The sequence below is a fragment of the Vicugna pacos genome, chromosome 2, assembly GCF_048564905.1.
Source record: "Vicugna pacos chromosome 2, VicPac4, whole genome shotgun sequence".
Lineage (NCBI taxonomy): Eukaryota > Metazoa > Chordata > Mammalia > Artiodactyla > Camelidae > Vicugna > Vicugna pacos.
Window position 1 is genome coordinate 80081919 of NC_132988.1, and position 22396 is coordinate 80104314.

Sequence of the window (22396 nt, forward strand, 5' to 3'; positions counted from 1 at the left end):
AGTAAGTCAGAAAGAGAAAGACAAACACCATATATTACTTACATGTGGAATATAAAATATGACACAAATGAACTTATTTATGAAACAGAAACAGATTCACAGATATAGATAACAAACTTACGGTTACCAAAGAGGAAATGAAGTGGGGGAGGGATGAATTAGGAATTTGGGATTAGCAGATACAAACTACTATATATAAAATAGATAAACAAAGGACCAACTGTATAGCACAGGGAACCATATTCAACATTCTATAATAAACCATAATGGAAAAAAAATGAAAAAGAATATATATATGTACAATTGAATCACTTTGCTGTACACCAGAAACTAACACAACATTGTAAATCAACTATGCTTCATTAAAAAAAAAATGTTGCTGGGTTTAAAAAAAAATTCAGTTCAGAGAAAAAATGTGACAATGAATATATATATGTACATGTATAATTGAAAAATTGTGCTCTACACTGGAATTTGACACAACCTTGTAAAATGATTATAAATCAATAAAAAATGTTAAAAAAAATTCAGTTGCCTCACATCCCTGATGTTACCAGTTTTCTAAATTTTAACCATTCTAATGAATGTTTAGTAATATTTCATTTTTTTTTATTTCCTTGATGACTAATAGTGTTGAGAACTTTCTTCATGTGTTTATTGGCCATTCATTTATCTTCATTGGGGAGGTGCCTTTTCAAGTATTTTGCCCATGTGGTGGTGGACGGTGGATGGGGGAAGGGAGTTGTTTGTCTTTTTATACAAATTGTAGAAATTCTCTATTTCAGATAAATATTTTCATAATATATGTCAGATACATATATTATGAATATTTGCTTTCAATCTGTGCTTGCATATTCAGCTTATGAATGCTTTTAATGAGTAATACCTAATTTTTATGAAATTCATTTTATGATTGATTTTCCTTTTATTGGTGCTTTCTTGGTTTTTGTCAAGGGATCTTTGCCCACCTCAAGTTCATGAGGCTTTCTTCCACATTTTCTTCATGAGCTTTATGTTGTTAATTTTACTTTTAGGTCTGTGATACCACTCCAATTAATTTTAGTCCACAGTGTATGTATACGTTAAGGTCTATTTTGGGGCCCTAATGATAGTCAATTGTTCAAGCATTCTTGGTGAAAAGACTTTCTTTTCCATATTGAGTTGCCTTACTGCCCTGGTTAAAAAATATCAATTGACTTTATACTTGTACAAGTGTGGGTTTATTTCAGGACTCTATTCTATTCCAATTATCCGCCATCTATCTTTACCCCAATACCATCCTGTCCTATTACTGCAGTTTGATAATCATCTAGAAACTAGGTAAGTCCTCCAAATTTTTCTTCTTTTTTATTTGGGTAACTATTCTAGTCTTTGCATTGCCACATGAATTTAAAATCAGCCTAACGTTTCACAAAGAAAAAAAAAAACCTTCTGGAATTTTGATTGAGGTTGCATTAGAGCTACAGGTCACACTGGGAAGAATGAGTATCTTAATATTGGGTGTTTTATCCAAAATCATAATATATTTGCCCATTTATTTTAGTTCTCTCTAATTTATCTCAGGAATATTTTGAAGTTTACAGTATATAAATAGACCTTAAATATTTTTTAAGTTTATTCTTTAAAATTTATATTTTTGATGTTATTATAAATGGCATATTTTAACTTCCTTTTCCCAAATGCTCCTAGTATTCCATTTATCAAATGTTCCTAAAAATAAAGTTGATTTTTGGAAATGACTTTATACATGCAACCTTGTTAAATTCACTTATCGTATCTAGTAAACATTTTGTGGATGGTTTAGGATTTTCTTTATACACTGAAATGTCTGCAAGTGAAGGCAGTTTTTGCTGCTTCTTTTCCAATCTGTGTTTTCTTGACAAATTGTCCTGCTTCCAGTACAACAGTGAATAGAAGTGATGAGTTGCTCATCACCTCTGCCTTTTAACAGATGCCCTTACCATTTACATTTAAAGTAATTATGGATGTTATTGAGTTTAAGTCTACCATCATACAATTTGTTTTGTATTTTACCCTCATATTCTTTATTCCATTTTTCTTCCTTCCCAGCCTTTTGGGGAAGAACTATATTTTTTGTTTTCCATTTTATCTAATAGGTTATTTGTTATACCTCTTTTTCTTTTTTTAATGGTTGTTCTGAAGTTTGCAATCTGAATTTTTATTAGTAATCTAGGTTCAATTAGTGTTATTCCACTTCACACACATAATTCAAGAAACTTATAATGGTATATTTTAATTTTACCTCTAGTTCTTTGAGCTATTGTTTATTATATACATTTTATAAATCTCATAACAATTGCTATTTTTTGCTTTGAATAAGCCATTCTATTTTATAAAGGCATTAAGAAATTACCAAGAAAACTATTTTATGTTTACTCACATATTTTATGTGTATAGTCCTTTCATATCTTTAAGGTTATTCTTAAGCACTAATGTTTTGATGTTATTATAATTGGCACTTTTACTTTATTTTCATTTTCCAAATGCTCATTTCCAGCATTTAAAATATGTTGTTCCTTGTTTCATTATCTTGTAGCATGCATTAAATGGGAAAATGCTCTCCCAGCCACCTTCACACAGCACTGAGTCTCCTCATAGCACTTTGTTCATACTTTTATTATGAGTATCTTATAAGATTGTAACTATTTGTTCATATGTCTTTTCTATACTACATTATGACCTTCTTGGGGAAAGTGATTATGTTTTATTCATGTTCACAACCCCGGGGCCCAGCACTATTATTAGTGTGTAGCTAATGTCGAGTAAATGTATATCGAACAAAAAGAGAATCAAAGGGGAAAGGCTCCTTTCCTTCTCTACCACAAATCTAAGTATTTTCATTATCTCCTCATATTGAGATCTTTGAATTTTCAATAGATTTGATGCTACCAAATTAGGAATAAGGAGTTTGCAGTAGTGAAAGTATAAGAGTCCAGCAAAGATGACCTCAGAAATGCTACCCAGCAGAGCTATTTTAGTTCTGTGCTGCTGAACTGGGCATGTGGGAACTAACAACATCCAGCCCACCACCTGAAATGAACATTATATTTTAATTTTTAATGAGTGAATAATCTGGCTATGAAAAGCAAGCATCCTGAACTTTCCTGGTTTGCATTATAAAGATTTCAAATGTAACACTATGACTAAGTCACTACAGAACTTTCTTGTTCCACAAAGGGACATTAAAAGAAAAAGAATTTTCAGTATGATAATCCCAGTGAATCACAGAAAACGAGTTTGGTAATTATATATCCAGACAGCATGGCAGGGAGTATCTGACATCATTGCACAGAAACAACATAAATGGCCAGCGCATTATCTTGATATTAGACTAAAGTGGAATTAGTGATAACATCCTGGTACAATGTAAGACCCAGGAGTACCTTGAAAAGGGAGGGGATGATCATTTGGAGAGTTTAGTGCTTTCAATTACTGGTTGCTCTTTTGGGAAAACCCCCATATGTTCATTTCTTGCTATGTATTCTCTGAGTTTCTCCTCATTACATGCTTACAGGAGTTAATGGTTACTTTGAGCAGAGCAGTAGGCCAAGTGGTATGAATGAGATACACTTGAGAATTTATTAGTTGAACTGGTGCACAGCAGTTGCTATAAAAGAATGTAACTATGATGTGTTTTAATAGCTTAGATCAATACTTAAATTCCTTTTTATGTGAGATGTGCCAACTAAACCACAGGAGGTTTGAAAAACTTCACAGATGCAAAAAATCAAATTGCTCCAGGCAGCTCCATGCTCCCATGGTTTATCACTGAAAAGCAATATATTCAAGGGAAAACCAAATGAACTATTGATCCCAAAAATAGTTTAAGGTTTAGCAGTTTCCAAGTTGAATTGGTATATAACAAACTCATTATTTATAAATAATTTTTATATTTATTACATTTCATATTTATTATAAATGACTCTTTAATAGCCTGCAAGCTTATGTACAGCATTAGAATGCAAAGTTATTGTTAATTACAAAAATACTCTGTCTCTGCCATGCCCAAAAGGATTCTCCCAACCATGTGCAAAAAAACAAACAAAAAGTAAATATACCTTAGAAGTAGTCATTATCTTTTTAAGTACTGATTTAGAAAATGGAATTACAATTTTCTATTAACAACTGTGCATATGCTCAATTAAAAATATGACTAAATCTTTAGATCTATGGACTGTTTAGAGCAGGATTCAGCAAGCTGTAGCCCATGAACCAAATTCAATGCACTACCTGTTTTGTAAATAAAGTTTTATTGGAACACAGCCATCTATTAGTTTACACATCATCTATGGCTGCTTTCACGCTATAATGGCAGAGTTGGGTAACTATGAAAGGGACTGTATGGCCTCAAAGCCCAAGATATTTACTATCTGACCATTTTAGAAAAATGGTTGCCAACCTCTGATTTAGAGCACTCTACCCAGGAACATGTAGAAGTGCACTGTTAGCTTCAGGAGATGTGCTATCTCCTTCCAAGGAATCTGTGCTTATCTACCTCTAAAAGTCAAGTAGCTCTTAAAATATTGCTTATGTACCACGATGATTACTTCCACAGAAATCCTTTAATAAACTTATTTAGCCAGGAGTAAAGCAATCGATAGAGACCAGAATGTAAGAGATGGGGATAAGGCACATGCCTAAGAAGTAAGGTGGAGTATTGAGAGAGAGGACAGTAAGAGAAGTAGAAATGGTGAAAGTCACTAATTCAAGAATTATAACACAGACAGACATTTTTATGCTTTTTTCTTAATTTTGAACATGTAGCATTGCTTCTGGTCCTGGAAACCTGGTACAGTTAGCTAACAAAAATTCTTACTCACAAAACTCTATATGAACTGAACAAACTATAACAAAAATTGATGGACAGCTGAATTTACATTAAAAAAGGAAAATTGTTGGTGTTCTAAAATAGGCTCCTACAATCAGCTGACAAAACCCGATTGTACACATCTCTTCCTGCCTCCCTCCTTGATGACACCACTTCAGTAGTTTAGAATTGGCTGTAGTGGGAAAATGATACAAACCAGAGCACTTTTTCTCAGAGTACTGATGATTAAACAGGAAGTTACCAGGTACCAAAAATGAAATAAGAAACCAAAAGATGAATCACAAATTTCCAGAAATATCACAAGGGAAGCAAACACCACAAGTGAGAATCATCAGGTACTAAAAAAGAAGTAATACCACCACAAGAACTTTCGACATGATGAAAAACAATTGGAAAGACCATATGTGGGAGTGAGTAAGATAATTAAAGAGATGGAATAAGGAATAAATGCCTTAAGAAATAAGATATCACTATGGTAAGAGGAAAGATGGACAGATTTGAAAATAAACTTGTGGAAGTTCATTTAAGTAGAAATTATGGGAAAAGTAGCTTTTGAATTACAAGCCTAATAGGTTAAACAGAAACAGTTGAGCTAATGAACTGAAAGGAAACTCACAAGAATAATACAGAGATGGAAAATGTGAAAGATTGAGAAACACAGACAATACAGTAACAAGATGCAAAACAAATATAATGGAAGTTCCAGAAGGAACAAAGTAAACAAATAGGAAGGGCAAGGGGCATATTTGAAGTAATAATGACAGTTAATTCTCCTAAAAAGCTGAAAAACATAATTAAGTCCTTAGCAGGATAGATAAAAATAAATCCATGCCCAGGAACATTACGAGTAACTTTAGAACAGCCAACACAGTGATAAAATCTTAAAAGCAACTAGAGATAAGAATCAGAATCCCCTTTAAAGAACAACTGGACTGAAGGAAGATTGATGGGCATAAAAAAAAGTATTAAAGTAGGAAAAAGAAAACAGTATTTTAGAAATAAGTCGATTTAAAACAATATAGAACCAACATGATAAGAACAATAAACATACAAACAAAAAAAAGATCAGTTTATCACTAACATATAATGGAAAGTAAAGTTCTCTAATTTTGATAAGAAAAATTCTACTGTTGATAACAAAAACCGTGATTTGTAACCAGTTGTTAGAGAACTAATTAATACTAGAGTTCACCTTCCTTCACCAAAGAGAGACACAGACACCAAGCAAGGCAGTCAGTACAACAAAATAGTCTTAATACTAAATGGATATCAAAGTTAATTTTTTAAAAAAGCATTTTGATCTTAAGAGCAAAAAAAATTTTTAAAGGCAGTATTTTATTTACCAAATTGTGGAAGTCTTTTTATGATTAATATTCAATGAAGAGAAACAGACCAACCCTCTTCCTCCCAGACATCCATTTCTCTCAGTACTTCATTCATGTTATCCAATATAAAATAAACACTAAACAAATATTTAGTGAATGAATCAATAGATGTTACAAGTAAATACTGGTTCAGTTTTGGGAGTAGCTTGACAGCAAGGTATTCAATTGCTTTAAAATGCATTTAAGATTTAAATAATTCCATATCTAAGAATTTATGCTATAGATACAGTCAAGTATCTGTATAAAGATTAATCTATAAGAATGTTCACCACAGCATTATTTATAGTAATATCATTGGAAAACTAAATGTTCAATAAAAATTGATTAATAATTATTGTAAAAACATATAACATAATTCCATTTAACCATTATTAAATCATAATATGGATAAATGTTCACAATATATTGTAAAGTAGAAAAACATAACAAAGTATATGACAATATGCCCCCAATCTTTTAAAAACTAAACAGATATGAATATAGTTTTACAGAGATAAAAGTCTGCACATATTATCATTTTGTGTTTCATGTATTTTCCAGTTTTACAATGAAGACTACATCTTTTTAATAAGGAAAAATGTTACTACAGCCTATGGTAAAATAACAGATGCAAAGCTTTTGAACTTAAAGAAAACATAGCAAACATCTAAGCAACTTCTTTTCACAGATGAGAAACTTGAAGCCTAATGGTAAATGGCTAGGAAATTCTCCAGATTCACACATCAGCGAGGCAATAAGGACTCTAACCCAAATGTCCCAAATGCTATGCAGTAAACACAGATTAGATTTCTCAAAATGTTGGCCAGCAAACATTTTAAATATATTAGCAATGGCCTCTCAGGAACTGATTTTTTTTTTCTCTTCTAATTGCTCCTAAAATTAACGTACATGGGACCTGCACCTAAATATCCTGTATATAATTATATTAACATAGAGAAACAGGATTTTTTCATCATCCTTGTAATTTGTAAAACTAATAAAATTTTTCTTAAATTAGTTCTAATGGGTGTAGCAGGCACCATCAGTTCATATCTCATTATCTATCACAAAAGGGATTTTGCCCAGGTGAGGTTTTTAAACCACCGTTCTTTGCCTCATCATCTTTTTCCTCAGCATTTCTCAAGACATTTCTCCATCTAAATATCAAGAGGAATGAAACACAGCTCCTCAGTTACTCAGGAAACCAGATGTACTCCCAGAGCCATCAGTCTACACACAGAACCCTCAGCATCTAATGTCTGCAGGCTCCACACACCCACTCTCATTTCTAGGTTTGTGCATGCGTGCATGTGAATCACACATGGTCTTTTTTCTAAATAGTTACCTGAGGGAAAAGATGGTGTTTTTTTCCTTAGTGATTCCACATTAATAACGTAATGTTTATAAAGCATAGAGTAGAGTGCTTTGATACAGTAGGTGCTATGTGTTTTTATATACACAATTTGATAAGTGAATAACATTTCACATCACAGAGGGTAAATACACACAGATTACAAATCCCAAAGAGCAAAAATAGACAGTGTTTGTATTTTTGTTTTGATGTTTAGTCAGAATTATTTATAATACAGATAACCATTTTTAATATTAGCTTCATTTTAAAAAGAAAATTCAAATCCCTATCACATGAAGTCAATGAAAAATATATGTACATATTCAGTATCTCCTTTATGTCAGGTGCTATAGTGGGGACTCCATGTAAAAAAGTGGACCATTCAAGGATAAAATGTTACAATTATTGCCTTTAAGGAAGTCCCATTAAAGTTAAAATTCCATATCTATATATAGGTTTATTTTTAAATCCTCAGAGTTCAAAATGTTTAGAGTACTTTTTAACTTTTCTAAGGCTGGATTTTAAAAATGTTTATTTTAACACACATGGGCATAATAATATGCCTTAAGCCAGAAAATGCAAATAAACTTTTGGGTAATTAATTTAAAAGGCAAAAGGAGATCTTAATTCTACTGAACAAGTAGCATTATTGCTCTAATTATGCATCCCCAGAACAACTAGGCCAATAGGGGCTATTAATCAGGTGAAATGTCAACTTGAATCCTTGAAACTTGTTGAACTTACAACGAACTAATCCATCCCTTAAGTGATGTGGAAAAATCTAACAATATAATGAGAAGAATAAATTCAGAGGTCACTTTATCTTCCAGTCACTTAGCAACTGAATTGGAGTGAAGAGGGCAGAAGGGAAATGATTTGTAAAAATAATTAACCATAAACTCTGAAGTAGAGATAAGCACAAAGGAGGATGGAAATGGAAGGAGCTTTTTCCAGGGCTCCAAGCCAACTCTTCTTTCAGGAACATATTTATCACCACACAAAGCACCCAGACACAAGGTTTAGCATCCTTTCTTTTCATTCATACACCTCTCTGTCCCCTCCACTTCCTCTTCCTACTGCTGTCCTTCACAAGCACACGTCTCCTTCACCTGCTGGTTTGCAGGCCAGATTTCTCTGACTAGCCCCTTACTGCAGGGGTAATTAGCACACACATCCTATCTCGCCCAGACAAATCTTTTAAAATTCTAAAGTAAAGCACAAATTTAAGGAATCACAATGTAAAAAGGTACTCATTTAATTTAGCAACATAAAGGTTTCTTTATATTGGTCAACACCTCAGAGTGAAGAAAGAAAAGGAGGATAATTGTGATATTGCCAACACAAACTCCTATCACAACCCAAAGCTTCAAGCAGAATAAGCCATAAGTTCACATAAAGTCAAATGTTCCCTCAATTTATTCTTTGAGCCTAGTTGCAGTGGATACTTTAAAAGAATATTTTTATAAGAATAATATATCTATTATTGCAGGAAATACAGAAATATATAATATTAGTGTTTTTGTGATTATCAAAAAGATGGTTAGCAATTTTAACCAAGTAACACTTAACCTTTTAGAGGAAGGTCATTTCTTTAATAATAACTAAATTGACAGTTTGAAGATTTTTTTTTCTTCAGGTAATTATTTACATAAAAATCTTTTATATTCTTCAAGTAGAATATCAATATTCTTGCATTCAAAATGTTTTAATTACCTGCTAGTGTAAATCAAAGCAAATTACAGATCATGAAATGAAGTGAGGAGAAGAGAACGAACATCTATAGAAAATCATCTACAGACAAGGCTCCCAGTTTAGTGCTTTTTATAACAAATTAATTGCTTTAATATTTTTTTCAGAAATATATATATAAATAACAATGTACCATCTAATCTTACAACATAAAACTGCACACACTTCTCCAAACCTTATGTTTAGAAATTTTATCCACATCCAATCTAAGTAAATTATGATATACTGAGTTGCATTAAAAACCTACTTTAAAATGTGTGCTACATAAATGTCAGTAAAACTGCTTGTTTAAAAATGTGTAAACAAATCAAAAGGCATTTTAATATGACTCTTGACAAAATAAATGTTATGCCATTTAAATTCGTTTGGTTCAATTTCATCTATGATATTTCATAAGTTGAAATGTCACAACAACAAAAAATAAAGTTCAAAAAAGCAATTAGAAAGCTGACCTGTACTTAGCCATCACTTACAAGAGCTACTCATGCTAAATGCTTCATCCATAGTAAAAACAAACAAAAAAACAAATGTCAAAGTTGACAATATACTAAAGTTTTGAACCTCTATGTTTTTTAATTGAATAATGGGCAACGTGGAGAAATATTAGACCATTATATGAGTAATATGATTTCAAAAAATTGTAAGTCATGAACCATGTCCATCTCTTTTTGAAAACAATAACAAAGCTTTTACATTTTGACAAGTAGACTCAGTGGAGGTCAGAAAGAAGGGGCAGTAATGTTATGAGTCTTCCTTAAATTCTACTTAGTATTAACATACGAAAAGCAACAGAGGAATATTTCCTCTTCCTTTACATACATCGATCATACAATTAACTGGCTGGTATTTAGAAGGAAATGTACGTATATATATTGAACTCCATTTGTATTTAGAGTTAGAAAAGCAAGTTCAAAATGTTACAATTATTTCTTAACAATAAACACAATATTTTAGTTTCCTTCTAAGTGACATTTTCAGCCTAATATACTGTATTTGTTATGGCATTTCTATCTAGCATTTTAATATTTGGATCAGGGCAAACATCTCTTTTTGTTTATTTTAAATTTATTTCTGTCTCAATCTCTGGGCTCTCTATAACCTTTAAATATGTTCAATAGATTCAGTTGTCTTAATTGTCTCACAACATAAGGGACTTTTGAAAGAACGCCTTAGGATTAACATTTTTATTTTTTGTATCATTTTTCTCTCCAATGAACATGTTTGGGGAAGTTCTCCCTTTCCCCTACCTGAAAATGGACTTCAATTCACCCAGCTGGGATAGAGTCTGAGTGGGAAGGGATTAGGAAATGCCAACTGGTTGCAACAGTCAGGGTTCAACTCCAAGGAAAAGCCTAGAAATGTAGAAAATCCAGTTCGAAGCCAGAGAGGCAAAATCAAGAAGTGGTAACAGACTGGGATCAAACTAAAGAGGAGTGTGGAGATGTAAATCCTGAGAAATTGCTTCAAGAACATGCCATCCAGCATGTCACTGGATTTTACAGGTCAGTGGCTTGACAGGAAGAGTTCAAAATGGGGGAATGGAGGAAAAAGCCACATTGGATGGCTACCTTGCTCATTTATCTTATGCTGCAAATAAGGCAGTATAGAGGCTGCAATAACCAAGCATATCTACAGATAATAAAACCAGGGGGCACATTTCTCATTTACAGTGGCCGCTACTGCAATGCCCAGCTTCCCTCTTCATGACTGAGCCACTCATCGCACACAGCTAAGCCTTTTCCCAGGACTGGTCCACTGCTAAAGGAAGCTTTCTGCCAAAGATTACACCCCTTTCTCAACGAATCAGGGTATGACCCCCGCACCTGCCAACACATCCACCCTTTGTCCTAACTTAAGACCTCTCCGTAGGGTCATCTCAACTTCACAGCTACCCGTGGAATCAGCTGAAGCCTCTGCTGCAATTTCACTGCTGTTGCTGAGCTCTGTCCATGATGCTTTCCCCACCTCCTTCCAGGTATCTTCCTAAAAGCCTCCCGCAACGAATTGCCCTCTGGATCAGAATATGTTTCCCAGGAATCCAACCTAGAAAAGTTGATACCAGGAATAGTTCTGGGAAGCCAACTTTAAGGTGGGAATTTAGATGTGCATAATCTGTCCGGAAAGGACCATCCAACACTAGTAATAAGGTAGCATGCAGTAGCGGAATATGGGTTACAACTTTCACAGGTGGTGACGTGGGATGAAAGCACCAGTAGGTGCAATATCTCAGACAGCTGAGAGGTTGAAGGGCCATCATAAGTAAACATGCTATGAATAAGGGAATGCCAAAGGGATACAAGAGCCAACCTGAAAAAGTTCCCAATGGCCAAATGGGAAACAAGTTAAACAACAAAATAAATAATCCACTCTTGGATTGTAACCCAAAACATAAAATAAATATCTATGAGTCCATATTGGTATAAATAAATTATTAAACAAACAGGGGAGAAGAATCTCTCTTCAGAAGGGTGAAAAATAATTTATGTTGATATGTCCCCATCTAGGAGGTGAAATTTAACTTCCACTCCACCTTCTCACCCCCTACCCCCCAGAATGAACTCCCTTAGTGACTTATCCAAAGAGTATACAAGAAAAGGGAGGGAAAAAGTAACTTTACAGTGAAAAGAACTGGCCAACACTACCTCAAAGAGGTGATCAAGGTTAAATCATCAGTGATAAGTCATATTGATTGCATGCACCTTCTATATGATGTGATGAGAATGGCATTTCAACTTTGTGGGCTTTTCCCAAAAACTTCTGACCCCAGTCTAACCACAAGAGAAGCATCAGACAAACCCAAATCAAAAGACATTCTGAAAAAAAAAAAAACAAACTTGACCAGTTTGCCTCAAAAATATTAAGCATTGAGGACAAGGAAAGTCTAAGAAACTATTCACAGACCAGAGAAGTCTAGGAAAACATGATGACCAAACATGACAAATATATCATGGTGACGTAGGATGCTAACAATTAGAGGGAATTGAGTCAACAATATACGGAAATTCGCTGAGCTATCTGCAAATTTTCTGTATATCCAAAACTATTCTAAAATAAAGTGTTAATGAAATTTTTTTTTTTTAAGTACCATAGGATCAAAAGGCTACTGCTAGGAAATGTCAATGTATTTGAGAAAAGCAATGGAAGGCGGAAGGTGATTAATCATCGGGTAATGACCAAGTATGCAAGTCAGAGGATCTCCCTCACAGCATATGAAGGGATTCTCATTTCTTGCAGCTGGAGGGGAAAAAAAGCTAAAGATCAGACTCAGGATCTAATCAGAAGAGCAATCCAGCGCCTGGAACAGAGTAAGTGCTCAATAACTGTTATGCTCAATTCTTATGCTTCTTTTTGAGATACACAGTCGCTTTAGAGAAGAAAGGGCATTTTTGCTAAGAAAATAGATATAGTAATAAAAAATATATTGCTAAAAATGCAGACTGACATTTTAGCAAAAGCTGCAAAAGAATCTGCCCTACATATTTACTGACAATTGATGATATAGAATATTGAAGACAGTCCATTGCTATATGTGGATAATGAGACACTGTTATTTCTCAAAAGGATTTGCATTTACTTCAGATAAATTTAAAGAATTTGTAGACAGTCTCTTTATCTGAACTATCCCAGGAGCCAAGTTTAAACGACAGGGTAGAAAAGACTAATAGAGGCATTTAGCCAAAATGACTTGCCAAGTTTCTTACCGCTTAATCTATCATTCCAAATAACTACATGAGTCAGTCCTTGGAAGTAATTCAAGGGGTGATACTTCAAGACTAGCCTTAACCATGCCCACTCAGGAAAACTGTGTTATTACAAGTGAAAACCTGATATGCATGGCAAATATTAGTTGACCGTATATGTACAGGTTTGTTTCTGGGCTCTCGATTCTGTTCCATTGATTTACATGTCTAATTTTATGCCAATATCATACTTTTTTATTACTATAATTTTATAATATAGTTTGAAATCTGTAAGTGTGATGGCTCCAGCTTTGTTCTTTCTCAAGATTGCCTTGACTATCCAGGGGGTTGTGGTCCCGTATGAATGCTAGTATTGTTTGTTCTAGGAAGCGTATTTCAATGCATCAGTTAAATAGCCATATGGTAATTTGTGTATTGAAAATTTTCATTCATTACTCAATCAACAAACATGTACTGGGTACTATCTATGTGCCAATCCTTGTGCTGGGCACTGAGGATAAGCAGTTAAGCCTAACATGTTAGTGTACTTCGTAGAGTTCTAGGCCTAATGGCAAGCCAATCTTTAGGAATCTACCTGACTAATAAAACTACTTTTAAGGAAAAATAAAGATACAATGTTTTTATGGTTGCAATATCCTCTAAAACATACTTTATTCAATTTCTTATCAGTTTGCAGTTGCTGAATTCTGTAAGTTGGGAGAGTAGCTCTTCTGCAGTAAGATTCAATTTGCCACTGATTCCTTACACCAAGAAATGTAAAGACATATAATATATAAGCACTCGAGGTTATTGGTACTCTATTTAAAGTCAATTTCTGTGATTTTTATGTGCATTCCAAGGATCCCAACAGTTACAGACTACAACATTACCCTGACTTGGCAAAGCAAATCTAATATATTTATAGCCTCTTTATCTTAAGCTACAATCTTGTTTCATTGTAGATATAGGCAATTATTTAAAAACAAGCAGTGCATACACATGAATATTTGTAGATATATATAACTGCATATGTAGAGATGTTGGTCCGTAGGCCCATAGCCCCAGCTGCCCAAGCAGCTATACATTGTACCTTTCGAGCCACCTCCACCATCACAGCTGACTGGACTGGGCTGACCCAGGACAGACAGCTACATAAAGCCTCTTGTGATCCAGTTCAAAATTGTCATCTGGGTCAACCATATTTTTTGTCTTGAACATTTGGAATTGGAAAATTAAGAGACTGTATAAGTTAAATGAAGAAATAAGTTGTGTTTTAAAATGAGGCTATGGAAGTGTAAGAAGAAAGCACATACTACTATTAACAATACAGTTTAGTTATCACTAAAATTTCGTATTTGCTACAATTTATTAAGCACTTATCCTATGTACCCAAAACTACACTAAATACTTTACATGCATTATTTCATTTAATTTTCAATAACAATGTTACTGAAACATTATCTATCTCATAGGGTTTCAACAATAACCCTATGAGGTAGAGACTCCTTTTAGCCACATTTTACAAATTAGGAAATTGAGTCACATGGAGGGTAACTAACTTGCCCCAAATCACATATTTGTGTAAAACCAAAATTCAACCCCTAACAATCTGATTCCATATTCCTTATTCTTATCCACTGCACAATACTTCCAGTAATATGAGAAAATGGAAACTAAGAAACCGTAAGACAAGAAGATCACGTCATTCCCTGAAAAAGAAAGAGAATCTAACGTAAATCTTTACAAATCTAGTTCCCTTAAAGACTGACTATAATATACAGCCTGTCCTTTTGGCTCATATAAGATTTCTATATCCTTAAAATCAAATATGCCAAATAAACATAATTTATATATGTGATTATATAAGCTTAACAAATTACTTTACTTATGATTCCGTCTAACCTGTCTCAATATATTTAAATAGTCACCCAAAAAACATGCCTTCCATGGATTATTTTTTTAAAAAAATCACCGTGGTACTCTTTGAGGGATATCATGATTCTGAAATTGAAATTAGGCTTATAATTATCGAAATTACAATTAATTATTTTTAATTATCCAAGAGTAAAAAGTACGTCTTGTCAAAGAACTCAATTAAAATATTTATTCAGCAGCTATTATTGCATTGTTCCAGGCATTGAGGATACAGCAATGAACAAACCGAACATAAAAGAATTCCTACCTTCATTAAATTTACATTCTATTTGTACAGGACAATGGTATATTACAAGATTCATGCCAACAGGCAACTTCTAAGAGAATGATGCCAAACCACAACTTCAGACTGCAAGGCCAGAGCTGACCAAGTTCATCCACATAATTGAAAATGAGAACACTCTTATGAGAAATCTCACTGAATGAGCCCACTGGTTCAGTTTGACATTTGACATTTTTAAGAACTATTTACACATTGTGGTCATGATAAGTCATAAAGTATAGTAACTGTCCAAAATGAGACGCTTATTTGCTCATGCCTATTCCAGCTGACTGACTTCCTAAATGAATTCTGTATGAGAACACAATAAAATTCAGATGGCGTTCATGATTTTGAACTGGACATATGGAATAGTAATTAAAGTCTGCAGTGCTAATAATAGACTCAGTAAATCAGTATTATTAAATTTCTATATCAGATAACATAAAATTTGGGGATTAAAAAAGAAAGCAAGAAAGGTTATCTCAGCATGGTTTTTAACACAAAGCAGCATTTACATAAAAATGAGACACCCAACATTTCCTTATAAACAGACATACCTCAAATACCAAAAGAGGCCACTTAGAAATACACATGCAGGTCCTTCCCACCCTCTTGTAATACAGAGTCTGATTTCATTTTTGATGTTTGATGTCTGTTTTCCAGTTTTCCCCTTTCCCCCTCCTTTCCTGCCCGACATCTGGGAAAGCTGTTAAGAAAGCTCAGATGCTCCCTCTTTTGGTGACGTCAGGAAGTTCAAAGCACTCAAGCCCTGACCCACGCACACAAGAACCCTCGTCCCAGCCCCAGCCCAAACCACAATAAAATCTCAAGCCAGTCTCCTTTCCCTGTTCTCTCAACCCATTTAGGAAGACTTCCCCTGTCTGTTCCCCCTAAATAGTCACATTATGTGAGTGGCAAGACTTTTCATACCTTTTTGGTGCATGTATGGTATCATCAGTCTTGACATATGAAGCAAATGTTGGGTGGGAGATCCATCTCTCCTCCTGCATTGCTGAGTCTTCTCAAGCTTCTGTTATGGATTCAACTGACCACCATCTGAAGTTTCACAAGGTGGCATTTAGGACAAGAGTATGGAATCAGGGCCCACGTTTGAGTGGCCGTGGATCACGTGTCTGGACCTGGACCTATCTGTGAGTCATGTGTCTTGATTCTAACACACACTGCCACTGACACAAGGCTCAGGGTCTGTGTTTCACCGAGGAACTGGCCCCTTCTTTAGGGTGCTCAGGAGAAAGGCTCGTACCCTCTACAACATGCAGGCCCCTCGGGAGGTCTCTTGTGTGGAGGAAAAGCAGTTACTGTGTGGCGTGCTGAGGTCACACTCATAAAAGCAGATGGCTACAACCAGGACACTCTAAGCTGCCTTTGCTAATGCTGCTGCCTATACCTCTATCAACAACAAAGCTCTTTACCCTTAGGATTATAGAGAAAAACACCCATGAGTCCCCCCTGACACAGCCAAGGGGTGAGTCCACACCCAACATCAGCCTGAGCTCCTTCAACCCTATAAAGCAAACACTGACATGGAAGAGAACCCTCATCTTTAAGATACCGATATGAGGCTTCTGGAAGAAGAAACATAAATATGAGCAGTGTAGAGAGGACCTCCTTCCTACTGAGGTATACTCAACAGCAACAAAACAACAACAAACTCAAACAGGAGATGGAAACAAAAAACTGAAGCAGAAGGCCACACCTGGACTGGAAATCCAAATTTCGTTAAAAGAATTTATACAACAAAAAGATAAAAGGGAACTGATTGGCTTTTATGCCTCTGCCACGTAGGTTCTGAATTAAATTTAACATCTATTGAAATGCACCAACTGCCAAACTCTCATAACCTCAATCAATTCTGGGATTCAAATTCCAGTTAAACCTGGGAATCCTACTAATTTAAACAAAGTACCATCTATAGTCATAGGAAAGTTACAAAACATAAAATAGAGATAAAGATCTGTGCCTTACCTCAACCCCCAGGAACTACTACCTTGCCTAAATTTCCCATAGCCACGGTGTCCACGGCCCTAAAATATCCCATAGTGACTGTGGATACTCTGACCCAATGAGTGATAAATTAAAATTAAATTAAGCCTTTGGTCCTTGCAGTTGGCCTGATAAAAAGGGACTCCACACCTTCCCCTTCAAGAAGTGTTATAAGACCTATATTAAAAAAAGGGTGATAATGGCCACTCTTCCTCCATTAACAGCCAAACTGGGCCTTTTCTTAAACCTAGAATGAATGGCGCCTCCTAATGGATTACAGTAACTTCACATTGTGGCCTCGCCCATTAAGGTCCCCACACTCACTATTACTGAAATGATTGATTCCAGCCCATCAGCCATTGCTATATATTTTGCTATTATAGATTTCATTAACATGTTCTCTTCAATGCCTATTTCAGCAGCCTCTCAGTCACAGTTTACCGTCTGCCTTCACCCTTGCAGGCACATAATGTACCCTTACCTGGCTACCCCTGGTTGAGTACTTCGACAGCTCCGCCATGACACACAGTCCTTGCGGCAAGGTCTAAACTTCATCCAACTTTCTCCAGGAGCAAATATTAATCACACTGATGACATCCACCTCCAAGGAGATTCAATTGACACACTTAGTCAAACATTCACAAAAGCTCACAAAAAAGGGACGGGGGGTGACCCACACATAGTACAAGGCCCCACCACCTCAGTTAAATCCCTGAAAACTACCTGGTAAGCCAAGGGTCACTCCATCCCTGACATTATCCAGAAACAGTCATTAAACTTCAGCACTCACAGTGTTAAAGCAAGCCCAGCATCTTTTAGACCTTCCTGGATTCAGGAGGCAACATATTCCTCATTTACAAATTTTACTTAAGCCCGTTTATGCTGTTCCTTACAAATTAGCCCAAGGCAAATGAGACCTCCTACAACAAAAGGCTTAGACTGTCCAAACTGGAATACAGAAGGCACGCCCACTAGTGCCCCCTGCCTCCTTGAGCCTTCTTCACAAAGAAGGCTTTATTTGGAAACTTCCTCTCATGTTCCCTGGAATCTCTGGCCCACCCATAATGGACATAAATTGCACATGGACTGTGATACAAGAAACTGCCCTCCTCAGCTACATATCATCAGAATGGCATTTGCTAGAAGCATTCTGCAGTCTCCTTAGAAGAGAAGCTCTCACAGGGCCTGAGTACAAGATCCTCCACACTCAGCAGCACGAACCTCATGCCTCGGGTCCTGGAAGCACACCCTGCAAGATCAGCACTGCCACGAGGCTTCCTTGCTACAGGACAGAGCCAAGCCCAGGCCCTCCGGCAAAGCCTACTGCAGGAGGAGGTGGCCTCCCCTATTCCAGCCTCCCTCCTCTCCCCCTTTGCACTTCTGCCCTAGCTGATAAGAAAGCCCCAGATTCTCCCTGCTTTGGCACCAGCGGGATGTTCAAATTACACAAGCCCTGGGCCAGGCATAAAGAAACTCCCACCCTGGCCCCATCCCTTAACCATAAAAAACTCCTAAGCCAGTCTCTGCTCCCTGCTTTCTCATGCCATTTTTAGATCTGCTTCAGCACATGCCCTGCTCTCCCCAAGAAAGCTCCGTTTATATGAGCAATAAGCATTTTCATACCCTCTTGGTACGTGTGTGACATCATTAGTCTCAACATCCAAGTTAAATTTGGGGTGGGTGTCCGTCCTCCCTCTGCAGGGTGAGCACAGCACCCCTCTACATTAATGCATTAAACATGCCACAGTTTTTATTTTAAATCTTTTTTGAGCTCTGGCCTAGTTACCACTCTTTAAAACCCAGAATTCTATACACAGGAGCTAGCTCCCTCCCTCAATTCTGATGATCTGAGGACACACACACATCAAACTTCCCTAAAGTTTTCGGGTAACAAACATTTATTGACTACACACTACAGGCCTGGAATTCTGTCTGCTACACGCTAAGGATACAGTGGAGCTTCTGATCTAATGGGAAAGACAGACATTTATCAAAACCATTTCAAGGGGAGGGGGCAGCTCAGTGGTAGAGTGTGTGCTCAGCATGCACAGGGTCCTGGGTTCAATCCCCAGTACCTCCATTAAAAAAGAAAATCCAGAAATGCCAATTTTGCACTATGACAAGTTCCAGAGAAGAAAAGTATATTATGTCATGTGGACCTATCTATTATAATGGGATCAGTCCTAGACAGTCAGGAAGAGTAAGGATTTGAGATTGATAGATAGATAGATAATAAGGACTTAGGCTGAAGGCTGAAGAGTGAGCAGAAATGAACTAGATAAATTAATGAGAGTCACCGCTGATAGAAATAAAATCTTAAATACAATTCTCTATGAAAATCAAGCCTCATTTATTCTTCAGTAATCTAAAATTTAGAGACAGCAGATGTTTAGTTGGCCTAAAGAAACCCTGAAGTTAACTATTCCCAATTAGTGTGGAAATTCAACTGCTAAAGTACATTAATATCCTAGGGGGAAAAAGTTTCAGTACCCACTCAAGAATCTGAAGTTTAACAGATTTGGTTTCCATGCAGAATAGAGTTAATAGCAGGCCTGATACTGCTATCCTTAAAAAGGCCCGCTTCAAAGTTTGCTCATTGGCCAGGGTATGGGAACCCTGGATTTGAGGCGCGTTCCCACCACTGCCAGAACTAATAAGAATGTCAAAACTGTGTGTACAATGTGGTTTACGCTGAACACCTGCTTTCCTTCTAAGACTCTCAAATTTTGGAACATGCCAGGCAGAGGGAACTACATGACTCAACTCCAATAAAAGTCTTGGGCAGTGAATCTGCAGTGAGCTTCCCTGGTAGCCACATTGTCACAGTTTGTCGCTGCAGGAATTAGACATGTTCTCTGAGACTTTGCTGAGAGTGGACGCCCAGAAGCTTGTGTCTGATTTCCTTCAGTTCAGCCCGTGTGCCTGTTCCTTTTGGTGACTGTGCACTGCATCCTTTCACTGTAATGAATCCTAGGTGTGAGTAGGACTCCATTCTGAGTCCTCTGAGTCCAAAGCTGGCAGTAGTCTTCGTGACCCTGACATTGTTCCCATATTTTGTCAGTAAAATAATAGGGAAGGGTGTTATTAATAAATACTAACACATATTATTCGGCTAGCCATATTTAAAAGTAACAGGGGAACTACATTCACTATCTTGTAATAACCTATAAGGAAAGAGAATATGAAAAAGAATATATATATATATATATATTCTTATTTATATTTATATTTATATTTATATTTATATATATATATATATATAAAACTGAATCACTATGCTGTATATCAGCAATTGACACAACACTGTAAATCAACTATACTTCAATAAAAAAATAAGTTAAATAAATAAATAGATGCAAATTAAAACTAAAAAAGAAAGAAAAATAAATAAAGGCAGTAGGGAATATTTCCAGAAGTCACTGTATTCTTGATGCCCATGGATTCAAACTTCATTGTTAAGTTTTCTTCTTATATAACTCTATAAATTTTTCCATTCATATTTACCCTATTAGATATTCAGATACTTATATAGCTGTAGATGAGACACAGACATACACATGCATACACATTTCAAAAGAGAACGCGTACACACAGAGACGTCTAACAGCAAATTCCTCTTTAAGAGTAGATCGAGAAAAACTTTTTCATTATGACAGAATAATGCAAGTGGTCCTTGTATCACACTAATTAAATATGGTATTTCATTTTTTTTAAGTTAAAAATACTTTTCATTACATAGGGCTTTCTGGCTTTCAGCATGTGCTCACACACTTGATTCTCAATGAGGTGAGCTTGGCAGGCCCGATTTTATAAAAAAAGAATCTAAGTGATACCTAACAGGCAAGTTTCTGAACTATCACTTGAGTGTCTAAATATCCAATGTTTACTCTTTAGACTTTAGCAGACTTTCAGTAAGAAGTTATATTTCAAGGTCATAGCGCATTTTAGAGTCCTTGGATGGTGTCAAATATAACGGGAAGAAATGTAATTAAACCTTAAAATAGAAGATAAACTTAGCATATTATTATTAGCATTTTATTAGTTAAAAGATTATTTCAGTGTCAGTGATTATGGCACATTATACCAGAATTTTAAAATGTTTTGAAATTTATTTATAGGAAACAAGTTAATATGGTAAAGCGCATCAAACCCTGAATATATTTTCCTGCTAATATTTAAATTCAACACTATGAATTACACATTATTTCAGGTTCTGAATGGGCTACCCTACAATGTAGCAATCCAGGAGGAAACCATCGCTTTAATTTTTCCTCAAGAATTTCAAAGATGGTTCTAGAAAGTAAGAAATGATGGATGTGTCAGTTTACTTTTCTATTCCATGTTAGGACAATACACTGAGGAATTCTCTATTCTATATTACAAGTATAACTGAAGACCATTTCCATAGTGAGAATGAATTCCTAAGAGTCTGATACGGCTGTCCCTGACATTTACCAATTTCATGTCAAATGATTATAGGTCCTGCATATGAGAAATCTATACTCCCAAGGCATTGTAAATCCAATTCACCTGACTTCATTTGGTAGCATGTTTTCAATGGATTTGATGGATTGCTTTACCTGGTTTTTGAAAAAAAACATTTTATGTCCAATAATAACACATTGTGAATGTCACAATTTGTCTTGTCAGTTGTGATGACATAAAGCCCATGATATACCAGAAATGAGAAGGGGGCTTTCTCACACTGTTCCTCACATGTTTGTTCTCCTGGAGGTAGAAAAATGTAAATATCTACTTTGCAGAATATTAAAAACTATTTGGAAAAAGACAAATAGGATTATTCTCAGGTCTTCAAGAATATTTTCCCATCTGTCAGCAAAATTGATTACAAGGTAGGGTTTGTCCTAAAAGACATTTAGACCAGCCTTGGGGATTGTGTATGGCCAAACTAAAAATCTTCAGAGACTCTCAAAGAATGTTATTCTCACACAGGAGGGTAAAAAAAAAAAGAAAGATAAAACAACATTGACAGGGATCTTCCCAACTTACCCAAGATCAAGTATCTCTGACCCTCATGGAATGACCACTACCTGCCTCTCTAGACTTCTTTTCTGACTGTACTTCACATTTTAACAATCTTAAATTGCTTACAATATCTCACGATACCATGTGCTGTCTCCCTTCCCCTTCCCTCATGCAGTTTTTTCTCCCTAAAATCCTTCTCCCGCATACTCCTACTTT

General features: G+C 35.6%; 1 protein-coding gene across 16 annotated transcripts in view; it reads right to left on the reverse strand.

Moving 5' to 3' along the window:
* MAPK10 (mitogen-activated protein kinase 10) overlaps window positions 1-22396 on the reverse strand; it is a 441578-nt gene that overhangs the window by 134877 nt on the left and 284305 nt on the right. Inside the window, exon 1 of one of the 16 annotated variants that reach the window (XM_072942919.1) lies at window positions 16121-16138. The exons of the other annotated variants lie outside the window; for them this stretch is intronic. The gene's annotated coding sequence lies outside the window, so the exon portion shown is untranslated. Of the gene's footprint in view, window positions 1-16120; window positions 16139-22396 lie in introns of those variants that run through there. 16 annotated transcript variants of the gene reach the window in all.